At 33.6% G+C, this 17,651-nt stretch overlaps 1 protein-coding gene across 1 annotated transcript in view; it reads right to left on the bottom strand.

Moving 5' to 3' along the window:
* The window catches only part of LOC120769574 (diuretic hormone class 2), a 55,512-nt gene extending 43,781 nt beyond the window's left edge, over positions 1 to 11,731 (bottom strand). The window contains exon 1 of the mRNA XM_040096629.1: positions 11,448 to 11,731. The gene's annotated coding sequence lies outside the window, so the exon portion shown is untranslated. The remainder of the gene's footprint in view (positions 1 to 11,447) is intronic.
* Positions 11,732 to 17,651: the final 5,920 nt, after the last annotated feature.

Below are 17,651 nucleotides of genomic sequence, written 5' to 3'. Positions count from 1 at the left end.
TGTTCACAAGCGTACAAAAGCGTTTTGCCAAAAGTGAACGCAAAAAAAAAGTGATCAGCGTTGGAATTCAAACTTAATAGGTGATTGCAAAGAACTTTGGAATGCAGCAAGGGAAAGCTATAGGTTAGATAAAAACAGAGAAAAGTAAATAATCATTTTAACTGGGCGACGTCGAAAAGGATCGATATGATCATATAAGGTATATGTAGGGGTTTCATTGGGGACGCTACAAAAGTAAATGAATAGGGATAGTAAACGACGCCATTTCTCTTCAGTAAGGTTTGCCATTTAATCATTAAAGTTATATGATCCAGCAACGAGTTGAAATTTTTAAAATTTATTACCAAAATTCGTAGTCAGTGGCCTCAACTTTAAGGGTTATAAGTCAATTACTAAGTGTTTGTCAGCTGCTTGTTTACGAAGCGAAAAGTCTGTCTAGCTATTTTGCCTATTGAAGAAAAATTAAACAACGAGTTTGTTGGAAATTTTATGTTTTCAACAAATCACTGCCAAAACAACTTTGCAAATATATTGTGACAAAAAATTACACGAAAATTGTAAATAAAACGCACGGGTAAATGATATTTCGAATAAATGTATTTCAGTAAGTTTATAGGGCTCTACTCGTTTACAGCAGCTGCTTAAGTCGGTACACCTTAGTAGAGCGTTGTGTTTTTTACAATGGATAAAAATGAAAAAAAAAAATTTCTCAAATTTCCTATTCCTAAACGAATTTCGTGAGCGGAGCCCTTGCGAATATTGAAAACGGCTTACGGTGACTCAAAAGCACAAGTCTACGAGTGCTACAAGGCCTTCAAAGACGGTCGAGAGATCGGTGAAGACATGTCTCGTTCTGGACGTCGTTCATCCTCTTCAACTGTTCAACTGATAAAAATAATTAAAAAGTTAAAGATATGGTGCTTGAATATCGACAGAGAGATGACAAGAGAAAATGAGTTTGTTGGTTATTTTGGGTATGAAACGCGTTCTTGCTCGACTCGTCCGGATAAAGCTGATTTTTTTTTTTTTCAAAAAGAGTACCGAAACAGCTCTCTTTGGACATGCTTGATCGTGCGATTTCCGATCCCACATTTATGGAGAGCATTATAACTGCCGATGAGACATGGGTTTAGAGTTTGACATGCAAATAAATCAGGAATCATCGGAAACCAAACCAAAATAAACACGTCAAAGCGGGTCAAAAATCAAGGTTACGCTCATTGTTTTTGTTCGATATTAGTGGTTTAGTGCATCATGAATTTATTCGGGAAACACAGACGGTCAATAAAGAGTTATATTTAGCCATATTGAGGCGTTTGCATGAGAATACACAATCGCATAGAGCCACCACGATTGTAATCAAAAACTTGCCTCACGCGTCGTTCGCTATCACAGCCATTCTCTAATAATGACGCTAACAACGTAAAAGTTAAAGAAACAGTGCATGAAAATCACTGAGTAGGAACCTGAGGACTTTAGTATCTCTTATGGACCGACTCAAACCATTTTGGTTAATGTTTTGTGTATAAAGTATATAAGTGCTAAGACTTGTAGTGTGAGATTTATTATATTTCAAGTGAGATCATTTGATTTCTCCTAAGCCACAAAAGTATTATATTAATGAAAAACTTGAGATAAAAGATATGCATATATGTATAGATATATAGAGCAAAGACATCATAAGTGTTTCGAACTAATATTTTACTGGCATATTTTCATGTAAAACTTGTTTTAAGCTTTTAACTTCAATAAATTGAAGCTCATTTATAAGATTTTTAAGAATTTTTCTTAATTTTTCTTAATTTCTTGAGTACTGATATTGATTATATCAAAAACTAATAAAAATTCTCAAAGATTTTCTCAATCAATTCAATTCAGTCTGAGACTGAGAAAGAAAGAAAGACAGAGAGAAAGGGTAGCGAAATTAATAAAAATCCAGAGATAAAAGAGATATGATGAAAATGAAAAGAGCAAGAATAAGATCGTAGAGAAGTTTCTCGTATTCGATTGATTGCATTCGAAATTGATTTATAAATTTTTGTAGAATAAGTGTGTGAACTGACTTAATTATGACCGACTTACACTAGAAGCTTTGACATTTATGCCCTTTGACCTGATTAGAAAATGAAAATATTCCTTTGAAAAAGGATTTTACTTTGATCTGGTAAGCACCAGATGTTATTACTAATTTGTGTTAATATTCAATGTTTTTGTTCGAAAACAATGACCTCTAGAATCTTTCAGAAAAGTTGGTATCAAAAACAAAAATAAACAAACTTTAAGAATAAGGAAACAACCATTTTTGAATATGTTTAAAATTTATTGATAATTTCGGTCAAAAGTTATTATTTTAATATTGAGCAAAAAAATTAAGAAAAAAAAATTTAAAAAAATTTTAAATTCAATCGAAAAAAATACAATTTTTTTAATTTTTATATTACAAATAAATTTTATAAAATAATTTTTATTTTATTATATATTTTTTTATAAAAAATATGTTAAATTTTTTAATTATTTCATACATTTTTTTTAACAGTTTTTTGGAAACATTATTTTATAAACTTTTTTTTTAATTTTATTTTTTCATTTCAATTAATTAAATTTTAATTATTTTTTTCCTAATGAATTGTAAAAAATATTTTTTATCGTAATTCTTCTTACTCGAAATTAATATAGTCACCTTTAACCGAAAAATTTTATAAATAAAATCCAACAATTTTTATAAATAAATCAACATTTTTTTATATACTTTATTTCACAAAATTTTTCTTTTTTTTAATTTATTTTTTGAATACTTCCGCAAAATTTATCGTCTTTATTTATGTCGATATTCATTTATTTTTCAAAACCATTTTTTATTTAAGACTTTAATTAGAAACCACTCTGCTCAAAAGTTCTCTTCATACATACTTATACATTTCTCAGAAATAAAATTGGTCTCGAAACTCCACTAAGAACTTTATAATAATAACATTTCCATTTACTCCCAAATACAGTCATATCTTAATAAATAATAAATACGAATGACATTCGGCAACCTCACATTGCTTAATTAATAGCACAACTTTTGCTATATAAATATTTACGACTGCCATCAACAAATCACAGTCGCAGCCACTGTTAATGGACTTTGGCCCCAAAGCTAAGCGAAATGTAGCGCAACAGTTTGCCGACGGCACAACCGAAGCAGTACAGTGGAATAACGGTAAGCAGATGCGCTGCGCTGGCATACTCCTTATGTTTCCCACAGGCTTGCGGTGCTTGTAAAACACGGAAAAGTCCTTAAAGAAATTTAGCATACCATGCGCTGGAACATAAACAAAGCCGAAAACCGACCAGCCACGTAAATGACCAACTTTATGAGCGACTAAAAGCACCTGCGCTGGTTAGCGAGTGACATCTATGAAGGCGGTGAATAAGCGCAGAAATGATGGAATTTATTAATTAATTTTTTTTGTTTGTTTTTGAGAAATGCAAACTGGTTTATCATACAGGGTGTGGCGTTGGGTTTTAATGAATTTTGGTGCATTTTAAAGCATTTAAGCGGGTATAGCACTTGCAAGTGTGAAAAAACGCGTTTTTGTGAATTTTTTTCTTAAGAAGTATTTTATTTGGGAACTCCTTCAAAAAAAAATGTTTGGCAATGAGGCAGTTTTCCTGCTTAACCTATATGGTCTTCCCAAAAAAAGTTCGTTTTTTCTAAAAAAATTTCAACTTCAAGGGGACTTAAATATCAACAAAACAAAACGGTTACTTCGGTTGCACTGAAGCTGTAAAACCTTTCAGAAATGCTTTTTTACATCACAAAATATTACAAAAAGATCTTTGTACTGGATTTGGTTAGTCACTTTGTAAGGCAGCTATAAGCTAGAGTGCCCTGATCGGAACAATAAGCTCGAAAATTTCAGCAATGTCTCGGGTAATAATCTCTGCCAAGTGTCTTGAAAATAATAACTTATCAAATGAAAGAGTTTTCCACACAAAGATTTGGGTTTTATCGGTAAGTTATATGACAGCTAAATGCTGTTGTAGTCTGATTTGAACAATTCGTTTGGAAATTGTAGTGCTGCCTTGTGTAATAATATCTGCGAAATTTCATGAAGATACCTCATCAAATGATCCATGCAAGCACTTGATTCGATTCGTTCAGTTTGTATAACAGCTATATGCTATAATAGTCCAATATTGGCCTTACCGACAAATGAGCAGACCCTTGGTGAGGGAAGAGCGTGTACAAAATTTTAGATCAATATCCCAGAAACTGAGAGACTAGTTTACGTATAGTATAGAGGCGGTCAGACAGGCAGATATGACTAAATCGACTAAGATCGTCACGCTGATCATTTATATATCGTCACCTAGAATGCAAAATAATCATAAGCCTACAGGCGACGGAAAAACGGTATAATAAAAATCACTCATATTGAAGAATAATTTGAATTTTGGTTATAAAATGCTTATAAAATGGCTATATATTGGTTATGTGTTGATTATCATATACTCATATTGAAACAAAATTTGAGTTTTGGTTATAAAATAGTTATGTATTGGTTATCATACACTCATTACTGAAAAAATGTTATAATAGGAACCACTCATATTGAAACAAAATTTGAGTTTTGGTTATAAAATGCTTATAAAATGGTTATATATTGGTTATTATACACTCATATTGAAACAAAATTTGAGTTTTTGTTATTAAATGGTTATATATGGGTTATTATATCCGACAACGATTTTCGAGCTGTTTTATATTAAGATGTTTTGCATTTTAGGTGACGATATACACTTTATATGACTTTGGACTTTTCCTTCTTGGTGCTACAAAAGTCGTGGTAAATTTTCTTATATCCTTTTCATGATATAAAAATCGTAGAATTCGATCTTTACTTCGCAAATATACAAATCTAGAAGGTAGTATGACATTTCAAGTCAATCGGTCCAACTGTTTCATGGAAAAATTTCTCATCAACTCTGAAAACAACCCGAGAAACGCGAGTTTGGCAGTCGATTACTAAAAGTTAAGAAATTCTTACAAATATGCTCATACTTGTATCTCCAAATATATACGCCGGATCAGCTTCAAATTTTCGCAAAATCTTCTCAAATGTACATATGTATATGAATGCGATACAATTAGATTTTTGAAATTCCGAAATGTATTAAGTTAATCCAACTGACTAGTGAGTTACGCATAAACCAGTTTGGCCCTTAGCGAAAGAGTGATTATAACCACTTAATGGAAATATTGGGTAGTCGAAAAAGTCTTTTCGTTTTTTTGCGTGTTGAAAATGTGAGATTTTAAGCTTCATTTAACCAAAAAATAAAAAACAATTCGGGAAGTTGAAAAAAAGTTACAGCTGTTCAAAAATGAGTTAAAATAATGAAGAAATTCGCTATAATTTGAAATTTTTGTATAAAAAAGGTAAGAATGCCACACAAGCCACCAATGAAATTTGTGAAGTTTACGGAAAGGATGCAGTATCAGTTCGTAGCACAACAATGGTTCGCTCGCTTCTGTTCTGGAAATTTCGAAATTTCGATTTACACTGATGATAGTTTTACACTATTGGAATAACGTCTCTAGCGGAAAAATGGCAAAAAATTTTCGACCAAAATGGTACATAATTATTTATTTATTAGTATAAAAATAAAAAAATATGTTGATTAGAAATACGAAAAGACTTTTTCGACTACCAATAATTTCCATAAAAAAAAATTAAAAAACAAAATGCTAAAATTTTTAATATTTATTCTCCTAACTCTCAACGCTAAGTGATCTTGCTTGCAGTTATTAATTTCTATGTAACTTTTATAGCAGTTGCCAAGCTCTGATAAGTGTAAACATAAATATTTTGCATGCTAAAAATTCCAAATCAGCCGCCAAATGCATGTGAGCCGAAAATAGACGCTCACAGTTATTTTTAAAATGCAAATATTTAACAAATGAATATGCTCCACTCACAGCATATGGCTGAAAAAAATGTGCGATTTCTAGCACCTCGCGCTTGAGCTACCGCGCGCACTACTACGCTGCGTATACGTAACCAATTTAGCTAAGGCGGCAATTGAGTCATTACAATCAACAAGAAAATGTTGCGATAAGCGTTTATTAATAAAACTAAGCGCTAGCAGACAGAGCTGCGGATGTTTAGACATATTTATGCATATTGAAATATATATTTATATATGTATGTATGTATGTACCTACATAAATTGCAAATAAGCGCGTGAATTTTTGGCTGACTCTTAAAATTTCATGTGTTGTGTCGGCTCAAGTTGTGTGCAAACACAATTACAGTTATATGTATGTCAGTATATACAGTATAGTTTGTATATAAGCTGCGCGCGTGTTAATTAAAAACAGCAGCACAAGCAGTAATGCACAACCACGTGTATATATGGAAGCTCAATGGCGCTGCTGCTAAATGACAGCTAAGCCAGTCTCACCAAAAATACTTGAGTCTTAATTAAATTAGCATATTTGTGCACCAAAATTAATTGTTTGAATATAATAATGGTAGATATACATACAAGTGGTTATAGTACATATTTATATATTCATACATACATATTTATTTGTATGTAGCATAGTACGCGGCACGCGTTTTAATCAGTCAGCTTGCGCTGAATGACAGCAAATAGCTACACCAGCTGAAATACACATTTATGCATACAAAATATATATTTATATACATATATATATAGTTTAATGCATATTTATAGCCAAATATGTATATAAAGCTCGTTGGTACCCTAAAGTATGCATATACATACATATGTATATTTACCAACACCAGCGGCATTTAACGCGTATTCCCTCGGCATTTAACCGATGCCTCATATTTTCGTTTGACAACTGCCGTAATTTGCTGTTTAAATGCTTTAGCTGTCATTCATTAAGTCGTAGGTAGATTTAAAACTTATGCCTGAAGATCTTAATTAACCGCAATGCCGCAAATAATTGCGTGTGGCGCTTTTTTTGTGGCTGACTGCGTGTGAAATTTTGTTATATGCAAACATGTGTGCTTATATGTGCATGTGTGTATTTAAAAATACACATTAATGCACTTGATTCACTTATTTTTGCAATTCCAATAAATAATTTGCGTTTTGGGTATATTATGGTTACGAAAATACGAGGTAAAATTTTTTAAAATTTTATCGGGTATAGAAAATTTACTTCATTGTCATTAACTGCTCTGTATTCATCAGCAAAAAACATAAAAGTAGAACAAATTATTTAAAATACGAGCTCTTCTTCTTCTTTATTGGCGTACATTAGCGGTTATAGCCAAATTAACGAATTAAATATTTAAGTATTATTAAAGTACAATTATTTTGAAACTAAACTCGAAATTATCAATATTTTACTTATTACTATTTATTGTTTAAGAGAAAAAATATAGAAAAAAATAAATATTTTCATATTATGTTAGTTTATACCTTTAAATGTCGATATCTCAAAATTAAATTTTTCAAATTGTTTAAGTGATTACTCATTTTCTTTGTGTTCTACTTATATGTATGTATGTATATATTTCTCGGTACAATAACCAACACATTTTTCGAGCTCCAGAAATTCGAATTTTGACAGGCCAATGGAAAAAAGAAACCTCCCTTTAAACTTTAACCTTTTTTTAATGCCTAAAATGTCTATTTTTATTTTTTTTCGCCATAGATCGCTGTACATATAATTTTTTTTAGTGAGAATTTTTATTTTAAATTAAATTCACGGGGAAGTTTGGAATCACTGCGGCAGTGGAAGACCTTTTTAGCACACCTTTTTAGTCGGAATTCGCGTGAAAATCGAAAATTTTGTATGTTTTCTTAAACACTTCTACAGTATATTCCTAAGATATGTATAATCTTCCCTTAAAATATCTTTAAAAGTTTTTTAAATCCAAAAAGTCACTTAATGTAGGGCTTAACAAAAAAAAAAAAACACGTCAAAGCCGCTCAAAAATCAAGCCTCATTATTTTTTTCGATATTCGCGGTTTGGTGTATCATGAATTTTTTCGGGACAAACAGACGGTCAATAAGGACTTTTATTTGGCCATATTGAGGCGTTTGCCTGATAACGTTCATCAAAGAGGGCCGCAATTGTGGAAGAACAATTTAATATACATATATGTATGTATATGTATATGTATAATTTACATGTACATAAAAGCAAATAAAGATCTAAAAACTCGGAAGAAAGCGACTGAGTTTCTTTTCTTAGCAATGCCGTATTGCTAAAAATGGAAAAAGCTGAAATCAGCAAGAGATCTTCTTATTTATTTAACTAATTTTTATTTAAAGTAAAAAATTCGTTACTTTAAAACTATCTATATATAATATATTATTTTGGGTTATGATAACACTACTCAACATAGCTGAGGGAAAAAATTGCGACTGTTGGTCCAAAAGATTCTTGGAGTATTTGAGGTAGCATGATTGTGAATTTGAGTTCAAAATTTTTCCAATACGTACAGCTATTTTTGTCATTTTAGCAAATTTTGGTAATTTGTCCTCTACACCCTTTACCTACAACATAAAAGATCCACCCTGTTAGGAAATTTGTACGATCATTTTCAATTTTAGCAACCAAAAATTGAGAAGAAACAGCCTCTTACATCAAAAATAGTGTGAACTAGTGTATTTGTTATGCCAGCAATTCATGAGCCATTACTAATAGAATGAAACTTTAACGCGAATAACAAATATTTCTTTATGAACTAGAAATTAACCAACATATAGTATGTGGGAAATTTTTCACGAATAATAAATACAATGTTCAGCAAACATTGCCTACATTTGGGCGCATTTGTAAAATAATCTCCTGTCCAACGTTTGAGTGGATGAAATTAGAAATACGACATTGTAGCTAAAACAAATGTGTGTAATAAAAAAATAGTAAATAATATTTCAATATCAAGTAATATAGCAAACACTGTCTACATTTCGACGCATTGGTTATTTGTTTCCTCTTTGACAATTGAGCAGATGAAATTCTAAGAAAAAGCTGCGTTGTGTTAATATTTACGCTTAACAACGCTGTAAACTTCGAAGCATAACTTTTATATATTAAAAAATTTTTATTTAAAATTTTATTAGATTTCTTATATATTGATGTATTGAAAATAATATAAAAATCTGAGTACACGCTGTAGGGTATGCTGAAATAGAGTCAACAGGAACTAAGGCCTTTTTTAAATTTTTTATTGAAAATTGTTATTTAGCGAAACTCGTGTAGCTATATTATTTATCGAAATGTTTAAGGCTGCTTCAAAATTAGGAAAGTTCTTTGCTACCGTAAGCAATTGAGTTTCTAGCCTCAAACTTTCAAATATATTTAATACCATAAGTTTTTTCAAGCTGTTTAAATTTTCAAAGTAACTGTTTTCAATTTCAATTAAAGCGTCTTTATTTCAACGTATGTAGGATTACTAGAAAAATCTGACAGGAAGTTCAAAAAACAATTTATTTTATGCAAACTTCTGGCAAAAGATTTAAACACATTTATATACTATTAGTACTCAAAATTTGTGCAATAACCGTAAAAAGTACGCAATTTTTTTTATTACATTTTCTACATATTTCAACAATTAATTTTTTTGAACAAACTATTATTTCTTGTAATATTATTAATTAATTAAATCATGCAGTTATAGCACTTTTCGTCAATTGCATTTCTTTTTAATTTTTTTGACAAATTATTATTTGAATATTATTAATTAACAAGTAGTGCAAAATCTGGAAAGAGATTTAAACACATTTCAAAACTATTAGTTCTCAAAATGTGTGCAATAACCATTAAAAATACTCAAAACATCTTGTTTTTACTTTTTTATATTTTTAAATTAAATTTAGAAAATTAATAATTATTATGTGCAATAACCATTAAAAATACTAAAAACATCTTGTTTTTACTTTTTTATATTTTTAAATTAAATTTAGAAAATTAATAATTATTATTTTTTATAACATTATTATTAATTAACTAAAATAATTATATATTTTTAATTTTTTTCTTTTTCAACAATTAAATTTTTTGGAAATTAAGTATTAATATTTGTTTGTTATTATTTTATTTTATATTATATTAATTAAAATTAAAATAATAAATTTTTTTTGGAAACTATTTATGAGTTTTTTTATTACTATTAATTAAGCAAAGCGTACATATTTAGAATGTTCATTTGAGATTTTTTTATCAATTAATTTTTTCTTAATTAACATTTTCTTTCATTTTAATTCGTTTTTTTTTTGCCAAACAAAATTTTTTCGAAATATGATTTACCGTTACGTAGGAAGAATATTACTTAGCTCGCAGAATTAATACCTCTTTAAATTAAATGGCTAAGAATTTTTATTTAAAGAAACCAATTCATTTGGTTAGCTATATGTTGCTCTCGTTTTGTCTATTTCTTAAGCGGAAAAAATATCATGAAACACAAAATAAAGTTAAAGTAGCGGAAGTCAATAATCAAAAAAACTGTATATATTTTTCAAAAAAAACTAAGCAAAGCAAAAAAACAATTTTAATATTTTTTTTACAAAAAAATTAATTTCGCCCCAAACTTTTAATAAAGAAGTGTAACTTTGGTTAAAGAATTTCTTCGAATATATTTTTAATTGAATTTGTGTCATAACATTTTGATGGATTTTACATTATAAAAAGCATACATAATGTATTTCAAATATTAATTTTTATTTTTTTCTCCTTATATTATTTGCTTTCTTTTACGCCAGTAATACCTACTGCAAGCATTAAAAAAACATTTGCCTTTAAATTTTTTTGATTCTATTTTTTGATATATGTATGTTTGCAAGAATTGTTTTTTGATTTATTATTATGACATTTGTATTGATGTTACTCCTAAAAATATTTACTCAAAAAAGTTTATTTTTATAATAAATTTCTACGAAAATTTTTTATTTTATTTTTTAATTATATTATAATAATTTAAAAAAAGGGGGAAAAAAATATTTCTAAAACAAAAAAATTCCTTTAAAATTCTTTGACTTAAATTTTGGCAAGGAGTACTTTTTTTTATCATTATAATATTTGGATTGATTTTACTCAACTTACTCAAAAAAATATTTGTTTTTAAATTTCTTTGACCTTTCAGTGTAATAGAATTTCTGCGCGATTTTTTTTTTAATTTTTGTTTTTAATATTTTCTCTCCCAAAATATATTTCTAAATTGAAATAAAATTCCCTTTAAATTTCTTTAACTCCAATATTTAATAAATTTTTGCAAAAAGTTTTTTTTTATATTTTCTTACTATAATATTTGGATTGCTTTTACTTCAAAAAACACTCAAAAAAATATTTGCCTTTAAATTTATTCGTACCACCAAAATCTACTTCCAAAATAAAAAAAAGTCTTTTAAATTTCTTTGATTTTAATGTTGACAAATCTTCTCTTTTTGTTATCACACTGCTTCGAAAACTCACCTTTTAGTAAATTTAGAAATTTGTTATTTCTCACGATTTACACAATTTCAGTTTTTCGCCGCGCAAATGTTGACTTTTCACAGTTTTATGGCAAATCTGTTTGATTTTTTGCCAACACTAGGTTTCACTTACACTTTTCACAGAACGCCTGCAACACACTGTCGACCTTTCAAATGTAACTGTTATAACAAATAAGTATTTTTGAAACAAGTCAAGTGCTTAAGCACAGCTCAGACTGTTTGCTGCCTGGTCACTACCGCTGGTAGAGTGCACCGCTTTGGAGATCTGAATGAACAGTGAAAGCAACTCGGCACTGCTGGCGAGATTTATAGTGCACGGCAGACGGCGACGCAGCGCCACGCAGCGACGCAACGATGGCGGAAAGCAGAGTTGTACGATACACGAGGCACACGAGCCACGAACTTCATAAGTGGAGTAGCAGTAGCAATAATAATAATAACAACAACAGCAGCAAACGGAAAAAGCACGAGCAAGCGACTGACGAGCACGAAATATGTATGTGTGTGAGTATTTACAGTTGGTTCATATATGTATATGTGTGTAGTTTATGTATATGTGTGTGTGTTTTATAAATGCGTGTGTTTCAATTTTGCATGTGTGCGTGCCTTTTTTATATGTATATGTGTGTCTGTGTTCGTGCAACTGTTGAACAGTTATCACACAACAACATTTAACGGCAATTTTTGGCGGCAACAGTTATGTTTCAAAATTCAACAATCAAACGGAAGTGGAGAGTTACGACCACACGACAAAGTACGAGCTAACGAGCGCACACACATACACCCACATAACACGTTTACATGCAAATTATATATTGTAGGTTAATGGGCGCCAACTTTCGCCACAGGTGAGCGCACACACGAGCACACTAACGATGAGGCGGACTATACGACACCAACAACGACGAGGACGAGGACGAGGGCGAGGAGGCCGACGATGCGACGAAACGGAAACGATTGTGCGCATTGACGGTGCAAAAGTGGACAAACGCGCGGGCAGTTGGACAAATAGACACACATACTCAGCAGAAGAACAGACAGACAGCTAGCACAGCAGCTCAAAAAGTGTAGTGTGTAGTGAGGCGGTGCGCCGAGCAAGCAACAGCCGTCGCTCTAGTGCACTCGCACTGGCCCAATGAGGCATGCCATGCCACGGTGGCGTATGAGCAACACTTGGCCGCTTTGTCAGCGCCGCAGCATCGTGCAACACGTGGTACTGTGGCAACAGCACATTTGCATCGTTAATTTTGGATTTTTCCAGCAATTTACTGAAAGCAAACACACACACAAAATGTACACAAATGTACACATATGTTCACATATTATCATATGTGCGCATTTCTACATTTGTGCGCTGCGGTTTGTTGTCAATAAATCGCTTTGCAATTTGCGCGAAATTATTTTGCTGCTTAATTGTTATTTCGTTTTGGGCAGCAAAACGTTGTGGCAGCCGTCAATGCGCTTTTTGCGATTTCCCCTATTTTCTGTTTTCTTATTTGACTTTTAAATTTATGTGTGCGTTTATCGTTTGCCTTTGCTTATCACTTTATCATCAATTATAATTGATAATTATCGTTTATGGTATTTTTTGTTATTGTATACAATTTAGTCAAAGCAATGACAATGCGGTATTGAATGATGGAACGCTTCCACCTATAAAATGTAATTAACTAACAAACGTTTTGTAGTTCATAATAAAACGATAAAATATTTCGTTATAATTTAGTGACCTTTAACCAGTACGTTAACACCAGAGATATAATATCACACACAGAAGCATTTTTCATAGCGTAAAAGGATATGAAAAGATTCTTATCGTGATTTTGATCGGTCAGTTTCAATGACAGCTATATGTTGTAGTAATTCGATCCGAACAATTTACTCGCTGTAACGTTGTCTGGGGAAACAATACATGGGAAGTTCCATGGAGATATCTTATCAAATAAAAAAGTTTTTAATACAAAGATTTGAGTTGGATCAGACAGTTTATATGGTAGTTATATGCTATAGTTGGCTGATCTAAACAATATATACACAGATTGTTTCCATTCCTAGGTTATAAGTCTATGACAAATTTTGCGAGGATATCTTGCCAAACAAAAAAGTTTCCATGTAAAGACTTGAGTGGGATTGGACAGTTTATTAGACAGCTATAGTGGTCCTATATGTTCGCACAAATCAGCAGCCTCTTGGCAAAAAAACGAGGGACTAGTTCGCGTATATACAGATGGACAGACGAACGGACATAACTAAATCGATTCTGTTCGTCACCCAGATCATTTATACAAGTTGACGCAAAAATAGCCTTCCGATGTTTTTTGGCTGTACTTTTTTTTAAAAAATGAAAAACTTTGATTCTGCTTGTGGATTATTTATATTTGGTCTTTTAATTTTTTTTTTTGCATCAAGTCGAGAATATGATATCAAGTAAATGGCCGCCGCCACAGTTGATTGTCATTTGAGCCCTTTTTATGGCATTTTCCATCACTTTGGCCAGAACTTCCGGCGATAGGTTCTCACATTCTTGACGGATATTGTCTTTAAGAGCTGCAAGAGTCTGAGGCTTGTTGACATAAGCCCGCGACTTCAAAAAGCCCCACAAAAAGAAGTCTGGAGCGGTCAAATTAGGCGATCTTGCTGGCCAGTGCAAATCGCCAAAACGGGAGATTAGGCGCCCGGGAAATGCCTCGGTTGTGGCACGTGCAGTGTGTGCCGTTGCACCGTCCTGTTGGAACCACATGTTTTCCAATCTCAATTCATCGAGGGGCGGCAAAAAGAACTCGTTGATCATTGCTCTGTAGCGCTCACCACTCACAGTAACCGTTTGACCCGCGACGTTTTCGTAGGAAAAAGGTCCGATGACTCCTCCAGCGAAAACAGCACACCATAGAGTGACTGGTGTAATGGCTCTTCGTGGGCTACACGCGGATTTTCAGTGTCCCAGAAGCGTAAATTTTGCTTATTTATGTACCCGCTAAGATGGAAATGGGCCTCATCGCTCATGATTATTTTTGATGAAAAATCATCTTCCTCTTGGTGGTGATTAAGGATGGCTTGAGCGTATGTTAGACGGGATTGGTCAGCAGCTAACAGTTGATGCACCATCTGGACTTTGTACGGAAATATCTTCAAATCTTGTACCAAAACTCGCTGTAAGTACCATCGACTGATACCCATTTGCGTGGCACGTCGTCTGGTCGATGTCGACGGCGCTTCCATGACATCCTCGGCAACAGCAGCAAAATTCTCTGCAGAACGGCTACCCCGGGGTCTGCCACGCCTGGCAGCATCTCGTGTTGTGCCAGTCTCTTCGAGGCGAGCGGCTAAACGTTGCAGTGTTTCACCAGTAGGCGTGGGACGGCCAGGAAATCTGCGATGAAATTCACGTTGTGCCAAAGTCACCGACCGATGATATACATAGCCACAAATAACCCGCGTTCTGAAGCAGTGTAGCGTACCATTGTTTATTTCCGTGTATTTCGCATGTGTTTACTACACAAATGTCAAAGCAGAACTGATATTAGAGGTCAATTGCAAAATTTATATCATCTTCTGATAGGAGGATTACTTTTGCGCCACCTTGTATAATTTACAGGGTCTCCGTCTTTTCCTTTTATTTTATTGTAAAATTATGTAACTCCACTCTTACTTTCTACCTAATTTGGGCGGAAATATGGTTATATATAGTACGTTTCCAGCATAGAAAATGCATCAAGCTACCTGGCTGTCTCCGGATCGAAAAGCCATCAACCAGATCGATCATGTTGTGATAGTCAAAAGACACGTCTACAATGTTTTAGACGTGCGTACACTCCGAGGTCCTAACATCGACTATCTTGTTGCAGCCAAGATTCGCACGCGCCTCTGTGCAGCAAAAAACGCACGTCAACAAACACAAGGAAGGTTCAACGTCGAGAAGCTGCAGTCACAACAGACAGCCGAACGATTTTCGACTGGACTTGCACTCCTGCTCTCTGAGAGCACTGTCAATAACTCGATAGAAGGGAACTGTGGGACGGCATTTCAAGCTCTAGAGTGCCGTGTCGCAGCGGAGAGTAAACATACTGCTTACCGCGCAACATAAAGCCGACAAGGGTAATGCACGAAAATTCTACGAAAAATTACAGCGACTAACAGAAGATTTCAAGACCGGAGCATACTTTTGTAGAACCCAAAGAGGTGATCTAGTGAGTGATGCCTAGAGCATACTAAAACTAAACTTCTTCAGCATGCTAAATGCCAGTGAAACATAACACCAGGAGATGGTGAACCCGATTCCCCAATTAATGACGATGGAACAGACGTTCTATTGGCTGACCATGAAGAAGTTCAAATAGCAATTACTGATCTGAAGAACAAAAAAGCGGCGGGGCGCGAAAGACCTATAGCGCCGGCTCATCAGATGTTGTCATCGTTCATGCTTCTTTACCATATAGCAGGATGAAGGGTGGACTTTCTTTTTCATTGCCTACTCAGTCCGAAGTAGCACCTGTTGGCAAGAGTTATTCTGCGTTGGATTTCGAGGCTGACGTTGTTATTTTTGTTAATGCTAGTTCCAAGATAGACGAAATTATGCACGACTTCGAAGTTATGAGATGGGAGAAAAGTCGCGAGTGCGACGACTGTCTGTTTGATGACAGTAGATATTTCTTCTTGCCCTTGTTCAACACCAGACCCATTAGCCTCCCTTCTTTGTCGATGTCATCAGTGTACACCAGCGGTTGTATACTCTTGTAGAAGATTTTACGTTCTCTATTCCCGATCCTGAAGGAGCTTTTGGTATTGCTCAACATCAGTTTAACCAACCGTATTAGTTTTGTGCGGAAACAAAATTCAGACATCGCAGCATAAAGGCAGCTCCATTTCGTGCTGTCAAAAACTGCTTTGAAATCGACGAGGAGGTGGTGTATCGATCCTCTTTTCCGAGGTTTGGCACACGGTGAATATCTGGTCAGTTGTTGTTTTTCCAGGCCTAATGCTACACTGATAAGGTCAAATCGGCTTGTTGACGGTGATCTTTAATCTCTCTCTCAATATGCTCGATGGCAGCTTATATGTGATATTGAGGAGGCTTATATCACGGTTGTAGGCGCAGATTGTGGGGTATACCTTTTTGTAGATTAGACAAAGCACGCTTAAATTCCAATCGTTGGGCATGCTTTGGTCCGACCATATTTTACGAAGAAGTTGATGCACGGTCCTTATCAGTTCTTCGCCGACGTATTTGAATAGCTCGGGAGGCAATGAAAAAAAAGTCCACCCTTCATCCTGCTCTATGGTAAAGAAGCATGGACGATGACAACATCTGATGAGTCGGCGCTACAGGTCTTTTGCGCATTGGCAACGGCCAATATCGCAATCAATAGAACCATGAGCTGTATGAGATATTCGACAACATTGACATAGTTCAGCGAATTAAGAGACAGCCGCTACGCTGGCTTGGTCATGTCGTCCGAATGGATGAAAACACTTCAGCTCTAAGATTAGTCGACACAGTACCCGCCGGAGGAAGCAGAGGAGGAAGAATACCTTCATTCTGTTACTTGGAATCTCCAATAGGCGTCAAACAATGAAAAGGAAGAACGACTTACTAACCACGCCAATAAAGTAGAAGAAGATATATGTGTCTGTATGTACACTATATATGTATTCGCCGAACTATGTGTCAGCATATTTCCTCTACACAAACGAACTCAGCTATTAAATTTGCATTAATTATTTTCGGCCAATCGCTGGCTGATAAGATTAGCGTGACGATACCTGGATCTTATGGTAGAACTCCAGCAGAACGCAAACATATTTTACGATATAATTTTTGCGCCTACAAGCATACATAACATATATTAATACAATGTTTTTTTCTGCGATTAATCTATTATTTCTCTAATTTTATTAGCGGCTTCTTTTATTAGCTGCCACTTGTGATTTCATACATTTCCGGGTGTTCCTTGGTTTACCACTAACATCTGCACTCACAAATGCCCAAAAATATGTGACGTTATGCTAGCTACCGAATTTCGTAACATTTCATCAGCTCAATTTGTAATAAAATTCATGCAAATCAGTATATTGCTAATAATATTAATAAAGAATGATTTAACGCAAGCTACATATATGAATGCTACTTCACAGTTAACTTTTGGACCCTATAAAATTGTTTATTTGCAACGAATTCGTTGATGTC

The sequence above is a fragment of the Bactrocera tryoni genome, chromosome 2 (genome assembly GCF_016617805.1).
Source record: "Bactrocera tryoni isolate S06 chromosome 2, CSIRO_BtryS06_freeze2, whole genome shotgun sequence".
Taxonomy (NCBI): Eukaryota; Metazoa; Arthropoda; class Insecta; order Diptera; family Tephritidae; genus Bactrocera; species Bactrocera tryoni.
Note: the sequence above shows the minus strand (reverse complement) of the source record. Positions and strands in the feature narration are given on the sequence as shown.